Source organism: Solanum verrucosum, unplaced genomic scaffold, assembly GCF_900185275.1.
Source record: "Solanum verrucosum unplaced genomic scaffold, falcon-dt-bn FXZP01000028.1, whole genome shotgun sequence".
NCBI lineage: Eukaryota > Viridiplantae > Streptophyta > Magnoliopsida > Solanales > Solanaceae > Solanum > Solanum verrucosum.
Window position 1 is genome coordinate 1,961,815 of NW_026020183.1, and position 14,848 is coordinate 1,976,662.

Consider the following 14,848-nt stretch of genomic DNA (forward strand, 5'->3'; position numbering starts at 1 on the left):
AATTTCCTATCGAAAGCACGTACTCAATAATTTATCTCAACTTATATTACGGTCACATCCCAAGAACTTTCACCATACTTGATTTTCTTATTTATTTTGCTATTTTAGTAGTTGTTACAAAACCCCCATTTGATATTTGACACTTTCATGTCACCCCCTTTTATTTACTATGTTTTTGTTCGTTAATATCTTTAGCTACGACTAGTTAGAATGTAATTCTATTTTTCTATCAATTCTCAAAACCGCTCCCTTGGGACACGACCCCAACCCTTGGTTGGATTACTATATTATCGATGATCGTAGACACTCTTACCGTAGGATGGTGTCGTTGGTCACGATAAGCATAAAAATGGCACCGTTGCCGGAGAGGTGTTATTCGAGAATTTTCAGTTCACTAGAATTTTCGTTTTATTTATCGTAGTTCACTAAATTTACTTTCAATTTTGTTTTTCGTTGAGTTATCCATTTAGACGAACATGGCTGAGAAAAGTAGTGGCAAATTGGTGGAATTGAGCCAAGAAGTCTAAAAGGGCCTCACGCTGACCGCCCTGGCATCTCAGCTAAACGAACTAGTTACCAAACTCTCAGAGGTGGAAGTCCAATGCAACAACAAAGGGAGGTATATACCCCATCATGAGCAGAGGAAGTCCAGAGATGGGAGAGAAAATCTTGTCGAGGACAGACTTCAAATCATTCTCCAAAAGGTCACCGATCAGGATCGAGTATTGGAGGAAATGAAGGAGAATGTTGAAGTGTTGAATCAAATGATTGGATCTCACTCTAGATCAATCTAGTTGATCAGGTCATTCCTGAGTTTCACAGTGCTCCATCTCCACCCAAATGACATATTGGGGTCACCTAGTGACACTAGGGCTAACCCCAATAACGGAAAGTGAGACCGAACTTACGTCGTGCCACGACGTAAAATAAGGCACTTCTTAGGAGGCAACCCAAGGTTTTACTGCGTTTTAATTATTCTGTTCGAATAAGGGTGTGCTGATTTTGTAGGGTAAAATGCGAAAGGTGTTGAGTAGTACAAAATGGCGAGCCAAGGACCCAGTGGGCGAGTGGCCGAATATATCCGTGATTCTGATTTAATCCGCCGTAAGGACCTCAAAAAAAAGGAGGTCCTATAAAACTCGATGAGGTAAGTAAGCTTTCGGCGCATCGTCGATGCTATCGGCGACATGACTAACGTCGCTGAAATGCTAGGAACTGAACGGTTAATATCTGGCCAAAGACGGCCAAATTTTTAAAACTATTCACTTTCCCTCGCTTTGATGCCTCACAAGTTCCCACAATCGTAGCATTTTACAGATTATTGCTTGTAACTAGTATTATAGTTGTCGATTGGTACTCAGAACTAGGATTTTTTTGCTGCCTAGCATTACAAAAAGCTATTTGATCGGCATACAAGGTTTGTCTCTAAAACCCCAATTTTATTTTTGAAAACTTTGCACTCTTTTGTAGTTATAGTATCAGGATGATGTGTGTTGGGCCTGTCTGATAGAAATAGGTTGCTATGATGCTGTTTTCAATTCGTAAACCTTGCCTAAAATGCTTAAATAATTGAATGCCTTAGTGTTTGCACTTTGAATTAATTGATATCGATAGGGGTGTTGCATGTTAGTTGTTAGGTTGATTGGGTGAAGTCTGAGTAACCTATATGTGCACTAAATGACGAAAATTGCTTGATGAAAGATCGGGTAACACCAATCTTATGAGCGGGTATCGTCAAATGACCAAAATTTGACAAATTTGAGAGAGTTTGAGTATCTCAAGAGTGATGGGTAGTGTGGGTCTTATTTGAATTCCATGAGTGCATGCTTTGATTTGATTTTCTGGGATTTGGGGGATTGAATTTGAGAAGGTGGATAAAAAATAGGCACGTTGGGTCAATTGGCGAGCTAGGTCGAGATCGCTGAACGACTCGGCAGTTCGCCTAATGCCTCCACCCTGCCGATGATTTGGCACCTCAATTTACGTTTGATTTTATAACTTTCGGTTAGAAGTATGAGGGCGCCGAAAACGTTCGGCGACTCGCCGAAAGTATTATAATCGCCCTTTATCTGCATCCCTGGGATCCTGTTGCACTGTCACTTTTGGCGGACACATCCTGCTATCCGAAAGTAGTCGGCGATTCGCCGAATGATTCTACCTATCGCTATTTTCTTCTCATTGGTAAGCCAATCCCTTCGGTGAGCTCGTTCAGGTTCGCCAAAATGATTTGGTGACTCACCGATTAGATCAGCGAGTCTATCTGCAATAACTTTTTTGTACTTGCATTTGAGTTTCTTCTTGATCTTTTGAAGAAATGGTACGCACCAACCTAAACGAGCCCATTCAAAAAATAACAAAGGATATTATAATAAATGAAGGAAGATCACATCCTTCACAGAAAAGAAAGCAAGATCTCCCATCGGGAGAGAAAGGAAAAAAGATAAAGCAGATAGAAAAGAAATGAGTAGTTGTAGAGCCAGATTTTGTTGAACCAGAGGTTGAATTACCTCTGATTGACCGAAGGAGAGCGCTCCATGCCAGGTCTCAGTCCACAGCCACCAGCACCCCCTCAGTTGCCACTTTGCCTACTACTGCACTAGTGCCAACCCCAACACCACCTCCAGTGGCTCCTGCACTTCCCGTAGTCCCACCTCCACCGAGATTGCTGAACAGATTGAAAAGAGATGGTATACGCACCATTCTCGAAAAAAAATTGCTATCTGTGGAAGGCCTGGAAGGTAAGCATGCTGAGGTGCTTGACACGCTCAGGTATCACGAGTTTGAGCAATTCATGAGGCCACGGGGTACTTACATACCTTCTTGGGTCCGGGAATTCTACCTAGCCTTTGGGGAGTTGGTCCTGAAAAGCAGAAAGAAGGCCAGTGATTTCCGACCAGTGAAATCGGTTATGGTTAGAGGCAAGGCAATAAAGTGTCATAGTGAACACATAAATGTTGTATTGGGACGACCGCTGCACTCAGTACTTCCCTACCATGGTTTGCCTTTTGCTCTATCTCTCGATGATTTGAAGGGTTGGTTAGCTTCGATGATCTCTGACACCACCCCGAGGTGGATGGATGTGGGAGTCCCCATTGAGAAGAGGGATATGAACACCACCTCTCGGTATTGGTTTGGATTCATCAGCAACGCCATCATACCATCCCAAAACGAGTCCATTCTGCGTCATCCGAAGGCGGCTTGCCTTGGTTCTATTATGTGCAGGAGGCAGATCGACCAGGGATTGCTAGTTTCACAAGAGATGGCTATAAGGGCCAAACAGACACAGACGTCTCTGCCATTTCCTGTACTGATCACTGATCTATGTCGGTGAGCTAGAGTACCACGTGACATTACAAGGGATGTTGAGGTTACCCCATCTTCCTCCACCGACATCCGGTGTATAGAGGCAGAGTTCCCACAAGAGGAGAATGACAGGAGGAGGGCAGCCCCAACAGATACATCTCCAGAGGTCGATGTTGATGCATTACCAGCAGAAAAATCTTCGCTTACTCCAGCCTCTGAGCTATGAAATATACCCGATCCTCTCTCCTCTTCCTCACAGGCCCCAGGTGTTTCATCATCAGCCCAACCTTCCAGGATCACTTAGGCCATCCTGAAAATGGGACGGCTAGCCTACTCGGCAGATGTTAGGGTGACACGATTAGAGAGATCCATCCCAGAGATGATTGACAGTGCCATCTTGACTGTACTAACCCCTGTCAGAAACACTGTTGATGAACTGACTGCCACAATCACTGCTTGTGAGAGCAGACAGGGGGAGACACCCGAGGTTTCAGCCCTAAAAGCTGAAATAGCCTAGCTGAAGAAGGACGTAGCCTATCTGAAGGCCACCTACTTCACAACACTGATGCGATGAGCAGATGACAAAGATATCCCTGAAACCTCTAGGATTTCCCTAACCACTCCTGGAGACGTGCAGAAGGATAATGCAGAGCATGTAGAGTCGGAGACAGAGATCGACGAAGAGCAGGTAGCAGTGCACGATAAGGTGCTGGGGGAGAGCCAAGAGGACATCATATTCAGAGACTTGCCGAATCTCGTGGAGATGGTTGTGCAGTCGACAACTCAAACAGTGCCAGTTGAGCCACCCACAGCAGCTCCCAGTGGATCTGGCATTGCTAGTATGTCTGAGGCTACTCCTGAGACTGAGACACGCGACCAGATAAATATACCGGGCACCGATGCCCATATTCAAGCCCCGACAGATAGAGCGACTGCATAGACAGGACCATTCCTTACCTCTCTCGCATTGTCTTTTCCTATCTTACTAGTCGATATATTTTTGTTTACTTGCATTTGTGGACAAACACTCTTTCATTGGATGGGGTGAGGCTCACCCTTTTGTTTGTGAGAATACTTTGTTGTTTTGCGCATGAAATTAAGTTGTTTGGTTTGCTCTAAACTGTGTTTTAAATACTGTTTCTTTTTGTGGATGCTTGAGCTTATGGCTCCTGTTGTTTTAATTGCAAAATAATTTTGATCCTTTCGAAAATTTTTTGCCACCTCTTCTGTTGAAAGTGGCCGTTCTTTTGCTAAAAATTAAGTCTCGATTTTGATCAATACCGATGACTTGAATAGTGCTCTCAATTGAACAAACATGAATGCACGGCTATGACGAGGCCAAATGAAGTTACATAGACATATGTGCACTCTTTGCATCTTGTTGTGACTAGCCATTTATCAAATTGATTCTCTTGTGACGACCGTTGCACACTATCAAACGTGTGTAGTCTTGCTTGACTGAAGTATCGATGCCTTGTGTGTTTAGCTTACTTTGAACCTTGCATGAATAAACCTAGAATTTTCCCTGTTAGTCTGATAGATTTAGAAAGGTGTACTCTTGAGATGATCTTAGGCAATTTTAAAGAGTGTGAGCCAATTTGACATATACCTCTTTTTGTGACCTACCTATGAGCGTGTGAAACTCTTTTGAACACCTTTAAGCCTTACCTTTCTTTGGAAGAACCTTGATAAACCCTAGACCTTACTTAATTCTCTACCTATAATCCTCTTGATTTGTGGGTTAGTGAATAGCCAACTTAGGACAAAAAGACTAAGTTGGGGGTGTGGTAAAAAGGAAAAGGAGAAGTCAAGAAGTCCCCTTTTACCTATGTTGCAGAACAATGGAGCCTTTAAAAAAAAAATAAAAAAAAATTGTGGAATAAAGTACAAAGGATATTGGTGTTCCAAGCAACTCATGGGGAGTGAATAAAAGGATGACTTAAAAGCACTAGAAAAAGAAGTGATAAAAGGAAAAGAAGGGAATGCTTTGATAATATGACATCTCACGAGGAAAAAGTCACTAAGCCTAAATGACCATACCTTTGCACTCAGCCCCATTACAAGCCTTAGAAAGACCTTTTTGATCTTGAGTAAGCTGGGTCGAAAGTCAATTGGAAAATAAGGGCAAACGTATGGGTGAAAACATGCATTGTGTTCCTCTTTTTGAGTGTGAGCGTTGTATCTGATTCATGATCTTAAATTGACTCATATCTGGGTGTGAATACAGAATCATTCTTTACGGGAGGGCATTTAGAAACTTTGTTGAGCTTGAACTTGCACAAGTAGCAAGTACTGTGAACATGAGAATCTTTGGTAATGGTGTGTCACCATTTGAATCTTTGAGTACACAAGTGATCCTTGCATAAGTAAATTGAGTCTTGTTGTGTGCATTCATGATTTAGTCGTGTGTAACACTGTTTGAGGCACCTTATTTGAATTGCTGAACTTGAGTTTACTTGAGGACAAGCAAAACTTTAAGTTGGGGGTGTTGATGAGTCCACAAATTGGACTCATTTAGGGTTTTATTTTTAATGGAAATAGTGTCCTTGAATGCTTGTTTTATCTCAATACCTGATTAAAATGCTGAAGTTTCAGGTATTTGAAGTTTTAGTGGAAGCATGGACACTTAGGTGCAAAACGAAGCAAATAGGGCTGAAAAGCACAAGAAATGGAATCCTGTGGATCACCGAGTTCAACTTGGCGAGTCGCCGAAACGACATGAACCACCCTTCGTTCTAGTATGCGAAGCCTTGAAGGAAGTGGATCAAAAGGCGAGGAAAGGAGCAGTCGGTGAGTCACCGATCAGTTCCGCAAAGCAGTACTGTACCGCCCAATGATCCAAAATGTGAGGATGCTAAAGGCAAGACACTGAAGGTGATGAGCTGACCAAAAGGTGGATCGCCGAGTTCATCGGCGATCTCGACTAATGTCGCCGAACAATCCTCCGCAACACAATCTGTGAAAACTATAAATACTAGTTATAACAAATTTGAGTGGAACATTTTAGAGTAAAAATTATTATTAGTCTATAGTATTTTTCTCTCAAGTTTGGAGAGGGTTTTGTGGAGATTTGAAGAAAGGAGTTCTTCTTCCCCAAGTTTGAAGTGGGTCTTCTCTATTCATTTTTCTTTGCTTAATTTAAGGTTTAATTTCTTATACCCAGCTGGTTTCATTATCATGTTAGGTATAATTTCTTATTTCTTAATGTGTTGCTAAATACCCCCATTCTTGGGGTGAGATTTTGCAAATATGGGTTGATATTCTTGTTGGGTCTTGCTTGCTGATAGGTTAGATTTATTTTAATGGTGATTTCACCTAGTGGTTGTGGTTTAATCTAAAGGGTTTGTAGTTGCTAATACAAAGCCACCCATGTGTTTTTGGCATGCCCGAAAGGGAGGTTGCGAAACAAAAACCACTAGACTGATGGCCTAATGAGTGGGTCGACATGAGGTTCAGCCCGAGAGGGTGAGCCCTAGTCCTATATCCTAACACTCAGCTCGAGATAGTGAGTGGGTTAAGGCGCAGGTTGGTCTTTATGCGACAAATGGGTGTCTGAGAGGAACACATTTAAAACGAGGTAAGTTGCCCGAGAGGGAACTTATTTCCATTTAAAGCTTAGCCTAGTCACTATTATTTTGCAAATTTCCAATCGAAAGCACGTACCCAACAATTTATCTCAACTTATATTGTGGTCACATCCCAAAAACCTTTCCCCATACTTGATTTTCTTGTTTATTTTGCTGTTTTAGTACTTGTTACAAAACCCCCATTTGATATTTGACACTTTTGTGTCACCCCCTTTTGTTTACTATGTTTTTGTTCGTTAATATCTTTAGCTACGACTAGTTAGAATGTAATTCTATTTTTTATCAATTCTCAAAACCGCTCCCTTGGGACACGACCCCAACTTTTGGTTGGGTTACTATATTATCGACGATCGTAAACACTCATACTGTAGGATAGTGTCGTTGGTCATGATAAGCATCAATACCATCCTTGGACACCACATGCCCCAAGAATGCTACAGACTTTAGCGAAAACTCACACTTTGAGAATTTGGCATAAAGCCGCTGATCTCTCAAAGTGTGGAGCATAATCCTAAGATGCTTCTCATGATCACTCCTGCTCTGCGAGTTTACTAGAATTTCATCTATGAACACAATGACGAACAAATAAAGATACGACCGAAACATTCACATCATCAAGTCCATGAAGGTGGTAGGGGAATTAGTCATCCCAAAAGACATCACTAGGTACTTATAGTGGCTACGAGTCTTAAATGCGGTCTTAGGGATGTTTGTTACCCTAATCCTCAGTTGATGGTAAGTAGACTTCAAATCAATCTTTGAATACACTGTGGCACCCTGAAGCTGGTCAAATATATCATCAATCATATGCATGGGCTAGCGGTTCTTCACTGTTACCTTATTCAACTACCTATAATCAATACACATATGTATCATATAATATTTATTCTTCACCGAGAGAACAGGAGCTCCCCAAGGCAATACACTAGGCCTGATGAATCCCTTACCTAATATATTCTGAAGCTGACTGTTGAGCTCTGTAGGAGCCATCCAATATGACAAAATGGAAATAGATCAAGTACCCAGCTCAAGCTTAATAGGAAAATCAATATCACGGTCTAGGGGTAGGCTTGGTAGGTTGGTAGGGAATACATCTACAAAACCATGGATGATTGGAATGGACTCAATTAGAGGGACCTCCTTACTCACATCATGCATATAGGCCAAGTAAGACAAACATATGCTAGCCACTAGCCTTCGATCTTGAATGAAAGAGATAACTTTATCAGTGTGTAGCTAATGGATCCCTTCCATACCATCGGGGGGAAAATTAAGCATGTCTAAGGTAAAAGTCTTAGAGAAGTAATCTAAAACTACATGGTAGGGGGCTAACCAGTTCATGCAAAGAATCACATCAAAATCAAGCATATCTAACAATATAAGGTTAGTCTGGGTGTCACACCCCTGGATAGTAACTAAGCATGACAGAAACAACTGATCCACTATTCAAGGCTCAATCACGGGGGTCGACACATGCAACGGCGCTGCCATAGGCTCAGAACTCATACCCGTATGAGAAGCATAATACACAGACCTATAATAATATTTAGAGCCTACAACAAATAAAACTGAGGTGGGCTGATGGAACAAAAGAATCATACTTGTGATCACATCATCTGATGCCTCAATCTCAGCCCTCACTAGAGCTACATAGAAATATCCATGTCCACCTCTGCCCTGACAATCAGTCCTACCATCTAACGTAGCTCCCCAGGAACCATCCCGAATATCCTGCTGTCCACCGCGATGGTTCTGACTCTGACCTCGATCCCTAGCTGAAGGTGCTGCTACTGGAGCTGGTAGAGCTGGAGTAATCCGCCTATGCAGGGGAAAATTCTTTGGACCAATGATCAAACTCTCCACCTTTAAAAGAATGAGAAGATGATCTGATCCCAGAAGAACGACCACCACGGGTTGAAATACTAGCTTGGGACCCACGACTCTGACTAGATCCAACCTCAGTCTAACTATACCGATTTCCCTCTAAACAGTCTAATGAGGCCTGAATATGCCGACTGGGATGACCTTGCTGAAACCGCTTCTTGGGCCTATCATAAGAGTCCTTCTCCTTGGAACTAGACCTATTATAGTTACCCTCATGTCTAGCCATCTTGTCGCTACCATATTGCACCTCACGATAGAGTTCCTCAATAGTGCAGGCATGATCAATAACATATAGAAATGAATGACCCGCTGAGACCGTAGACTGAGTCTCAACTCGCAATTGTAGTCTCAATCCATGAATAAAGCATTGAACCTTCCCTTCCTCAGTAAGTAGAATCATGGTAGCATAACGGGAGAGCTCATGAAATATTTTAAATGACAATACTATCAATTATGGCTCAAAACTTTTGACAAGAGATGAAAAAGATGGAAATTATCATATCAAGCAAGGAATATTGAGAAGTAGGGGTGTTCAAAATTGAACCGTAACTGATAAGCCAATCCAAAATTGACTTATTGACCTATTGGTATTGGATTATGGAATAAACGATTTGGGAATGTATTAAAGTTTTATAATTAACTGCTTATAGGTATGAGGCGAATTATTCAATTTTCTTATTGGATAAATCGTTAACTAGTTAAGAGTTACCATATTTACATTTTTTAGTTATATTAACCTCATCTAATATTTTCCCCTAATTTATAAGAGTAATTATATATATTTTTCCTTTATTAGTCCTAACTCCTAAAGGTTAAAGCCATAAATCCAGGAAAACCTATTTACTTTTCTGTAATTATATATTTTGCCTTACAAACTAGTGAGCAAGTCAATAAACTCAAAAAAACACTAAAGTTTAAAAGAGGTTAAGGTGTAAACTGTAAAGCCACATGTAGGTATCTTCGTCTCTTCGTCTCTTCTTGCTGATTACTGCTCAGTTGCTTCTCAGATCTCAAGTTTATTTGATTAATCTTTCTCTCTTGTTGGTAGGTACTGAATAAAGTCTCCATCTCTCTTTTCGTTTATCTATTTACCGTCCTTCTTAATGTTTTTCTTTTTTACTTTTTCTCCTTTTTTTACTTAGTTTTTTTTGTTTCTCCATTTGAATAATAATGTGTATGCAATTTAGGTATGTGAGTGTAGTGTACTACATATGTTAACTTAGTCTAATTATTTCATTTTAGTCCCTTTTTTGGTCGATTGTGCAGGGAATGTGTTTTCTGAGTGTTGAATCTATTTTAGTATGCAAGAAGAGTGTAGAGAATTTTTATATCATATGATAATAGTTGATGGGCTTCCTTTTAGCTTTGTTGAGAAAGAAGGTTTAAGAGTTTATGAAAGTGGTGCAACCTCATTTTTGGATCCTTTCATGTAGTTTATTTTAGTGTTTTTAACGAATAAAAAAAAATTAAGGAAGTAATTTATGGAAACAAAACAAATAATCTATATTTTCACTGACACTTGGACTTCTGTACAACGAATTAATTACATGTGTATCACTGCCCATTGGATTGACAGTGAATGAAATATGCATAAGAAAATACTTAATTTGTTAGGTGCTTATGTAAGTGAAGGATAAATCAAATCTTCACTGTCACAGTTGATATTGTCAGCTCAATCGATGTGATTGTAAAAGAATTTCCTAAGCATATGACTAAGATGACAACTGATTTGATGAACGATAATCACATTCAGTGAGGTGTATGGCGTACATTGTGAATCTTATCGTTCAGGATAATTTAAGAGAAAATTATTGTTTTATTTAACTTGTTAGACATGTCGTGCAATATGTTAGGAAGTCTCCTGCAAGGTTTAAAATGTTTGAAGAAAGTTGTGATGATGAACAATTCAATTGCAAAAATCTTTATGCTCTACCTAATGTTAACTAGAGTTGTTGAATTTGAGAAAACATTTTCAAATTATGCTTCTCGCGATATTGGCCTGAGACATGACTTTGAGAATTCTTTTGTTAGAGTTGGAATCATTGCAGGTGAACTAGTGAGTAGCGATCGGGTGCACGTGAAAAGAATTACCATTTCTCCTTACTTTGAAAATATCTGGATTAGTTTATGTGACATTAAATATTCATTTTCTTGAAATTTGTGCGATTGTTATTTATTTGAATCAATTGATTGTTGTTGACACTGTATTTTGGACTAACATTTTTAAAGTTAATACTTTAAGTTTTATTTTTTAAATAATCAAACTATATTTTCTCCAACTTTATACAATTATTGATAATTATCCTTATTTTTAAAAATGTTATGATTTTTAATAGTTTATTTTGAATTTTGATTGATTTTAGTTATTAATATTTTTTCACAGTGCATAAAATATGAAATATTGTTTAATTTTTCTAAGCCATCATTTTTCATTAAATTGTATTTTATATGCTATTAATTATACTTACTTGAGCACATTCTAATAATTCATTAAATACAACTAATGAGTTACATATATAAATATTTAATTATCATATTGTTTTTAGCACAATTTTAATAGTCATATTTTGATTGCTTTTATAATGCTTTACTTAATCATGAAGTAAAGAAGTGATGAATATTTTTAGGTTTTGAGCACCTTATTGCTGGAAAAGACAACAAACAAGACACCACCAAACCACTAGAAAGCCTCCACCACCAACCACACTCTAGCTTTCTCCCTCACCATAACCTCTCACTGATAGAAGAACTCATAGGTGAGCTCCAAGTTTCCGTAAAACACGATGTCCAAATGAGCTCAAAGCTCCTACCATACCCAAAGCCACTGCCTTACCCTCCTTTCTCACTTCTCACGCTGCTATAAGTGAGGAGCTCCACCCTCTGATGAACCGGAGCACCAAACAACAACCAACAGTAGCTTCGCCTACAACCACACCGCCTAAAATGAAAACCCCACTCCATCCTCTTTGCCACTCCAGCGAACGGTAAATGAACTACCAGATCTGACCACCAAAACCCCATCCCGTCGTCTTCACCACTCCACTAAACATCAAGGAATCCCCAGATCTCACAACCAAAACCCGCTCCATCGTCTTCACCACTCCAGTGAACACAAACAAACCCCCAGATCTTACAACCAAAACCCCCACTCTGTCTTCTTTACCACTCCAATGGACGACAATTGAACCCCCAGATTTCACCACCAAAACCCTAGTCCGTCCACTTTGCCACTTCAGTGAATAACAATACGAACCACCAGATCTCACCAGAAAAACTTCACTGCTCCACTTTATTGGTGCTCAAAACTGCGACCAACAAGCTCAAGACAAGCTCACGCAACCAACAAACAACCCTCTTACCCACTTCCCTTTTATGTTTTTTTTTCATTTTCAGGTTTTTTGGTCAACACCAACTAACAACAATGAACCAGAACTTCATAAATCCTCCATTTCTGGTGAGATTTGCTACTTTGGCGTCATCTGTTTTGGTTTTGATGGAAAAAACAGTGATGAGAAGAAAAACGTGGACTCTATTCAATTGGCGAAAAATTGATCGTGTCTTTGGAGTACATCAAGTGAACTCTTTAAATAGACTTTTACTCACAGAAAAAATAACGTAGCAATCCACTAACTCCTACGATTACTCAACTACTAACAAATTAAAAGGATTGTCCTATCTATTCAACAACCTACTTATTTGTTAAAGACTCGGTCAACTAAAACACTAGCTAACAACTGAAAGAGAAAAAAACAGTAACTAACAATCCCTCCCTTAAACTGAAAGTCACACTATCAGTTTAACATGCTTGCAGCAGACAACTTGTTTTAAATGTGATTTTCCAAAGTGCAAACACCAAGTAATTTTCTGAACTTCAGGAAGGATGCTAACTTGAGAGATTTGGTAAACACATCAGCCAGCTGATCTTCACTTCTACAGAAGATGAGATCAATTACTCCATCTTTTGTGAGGTCCCTTAAGAAATGAAATTGGACATCAATATGTTTACTTCGCCCATGCTGAACATCATTTTTGGAGAGCTTTATTGCTGAACTGCTGTCACAATAAATGGTAGTAGAGCCATTTTTCTTGAAATGAATTTCTTCAAGAACTTTACGTATCCAAATTGCTTGATAGGCACATGCTGCTGCTGCCACAAATTCAGCTTCTATAGTTGATAGAGTCACAATTGATTGCTTTCTCGAAGACCATGAAATTGCTCCCGACCCCATCATAAAGACATAACCAAACGTACTCTTTCGATCATCTGAATCTCCAGCAAAATCACTGTCAGTAAAGCCAACTAAGTCTACTTTTTCTCCTTTCGCATAGAATAGACCATAATTAGTAGTTCCTTGCAAGTATCAAAAAATGCTCTTTGCGGCTAGAAGATGCATCTCTTTGGGACTTTCCATGTAGCTGCTAATAAGACTTACAACATGCATAATATCAGGCCTTGTGGCCGTTAAATACATAAAACTTCCCACTATTTATTTGTAAGGAGTGTTGTCAACTCTTCTTCCTCCAGGTTCTTTAGTGAGCTTCGAACCGAACTCAGTGGGACTGTTGGCAGAATTGCAACTCTTCATCTGAAACCTGTCCAAAATCTCTTAAGCATACTTTTTTTGTGTGATGAAAATCCCATCAGCAGATTGAACGACTTCAATGCCAAGAAAATAATACATCATTCCAATATCCGTCATATCAAAATCCACCATTATGGACTTCTTAAAACTTTCAACCATGGAGATGTCATTTCCGATGTAAATTAAATCATCCACATATAAACAAACAATGAGCATTTTTCCTTTATCATCATTCTTTGTATATAGTGTTTTCTCATATGGACATTTCTTAAATCTCTCCTTCAAAAAATAAGAATTTATTCGACTATACCAAGCTCGTGGAGCTTGTTTTAGTCCATACAATGCCTTCTTTAATTTACACACCTTATGTTCTTCTCCAACCTTGACATAACCAGGAGGTTGATCAACAAATACTTGTTCATCCAACTCCCTATGTAAGAAGGCCGATTTGATGTCCATTTGAAAAATGGGCCATGAGTGTTGAGTAGCCAAAGCTGTCACTAATCTAATAGTGTCAAGTCGTGCCACCGGAGCAAACACTTCTTTGTAGTCCACACCGAACTCTTGCTTATAGCCTTTAGCTACTAAGCGTACTTTGTGCCGCTCGACTTTACCTTCCTTGTTCATATTTTTTTGTATATCCACTTGACACCGATTGTCTTATGCCCTTTTGGAAGTTCAGTCAACTCCCAAGTGTCATTTCTATCAATTGATGCCATTTCTTCATCTATTGCCTTTTACCATTTTTCATCTTTAACAACTTCTTCAAAATTAGTAGGATCACTTTCTGAAAATAAGGCAAAATGAATGACTGGATCTTCCGATTGATCAATTCCAGTTACCTTAAAATCTGCCATCCATGCGGGTCTCCTTTTTGATCGTTGAGGTCGCTCCGCTTCTTGTGTAGGAGTTGAAATTGGTGATTGAACTAGATCTGAATTTTCCAGTTGTTCTGTCTCCTGCAGTTGCAGCGTTTCCTCTTCAAAAGCTACTGGAACAAGCTGCTGATCTCCTTTGTCCTTCCATGACCAGGTAACATTTTCATCAAAAATTACATCACGACTAATGACAATTTTCTTGGTGTTTGGATTATATAACTTATAAGCCTTAGATTGATTACTAACACCAAGAAAAATGCATTTTTCTCCTTTTTCATCTAGTTTGATCCTTTTCTAATCTGGAACATGAGCATAGGCCACACATCTGAAGATTCTAAAATAGTCGACACTTGGTTTCTGCCGGCACCATGCCTCCTTCGGAGTCATATTTTGAACAGAGAAAGTTGGACTTCTATTTAAAATATGAATGCTCCAGTTAACTGCTTCTGGCCAAAAACTTTTTGAGACACCTCTCCTTGTCAAAATGCTGCGCACCATATTGAGGATTGTGCGATTCTTTCGCTCACAAACACCATTTTGCTGAGGTGTTTAAGCTGCTGTAAGTTGCCTCTTGATTCCATTTTCCTCACAAAAAATAGTAAATTTTTGAGAA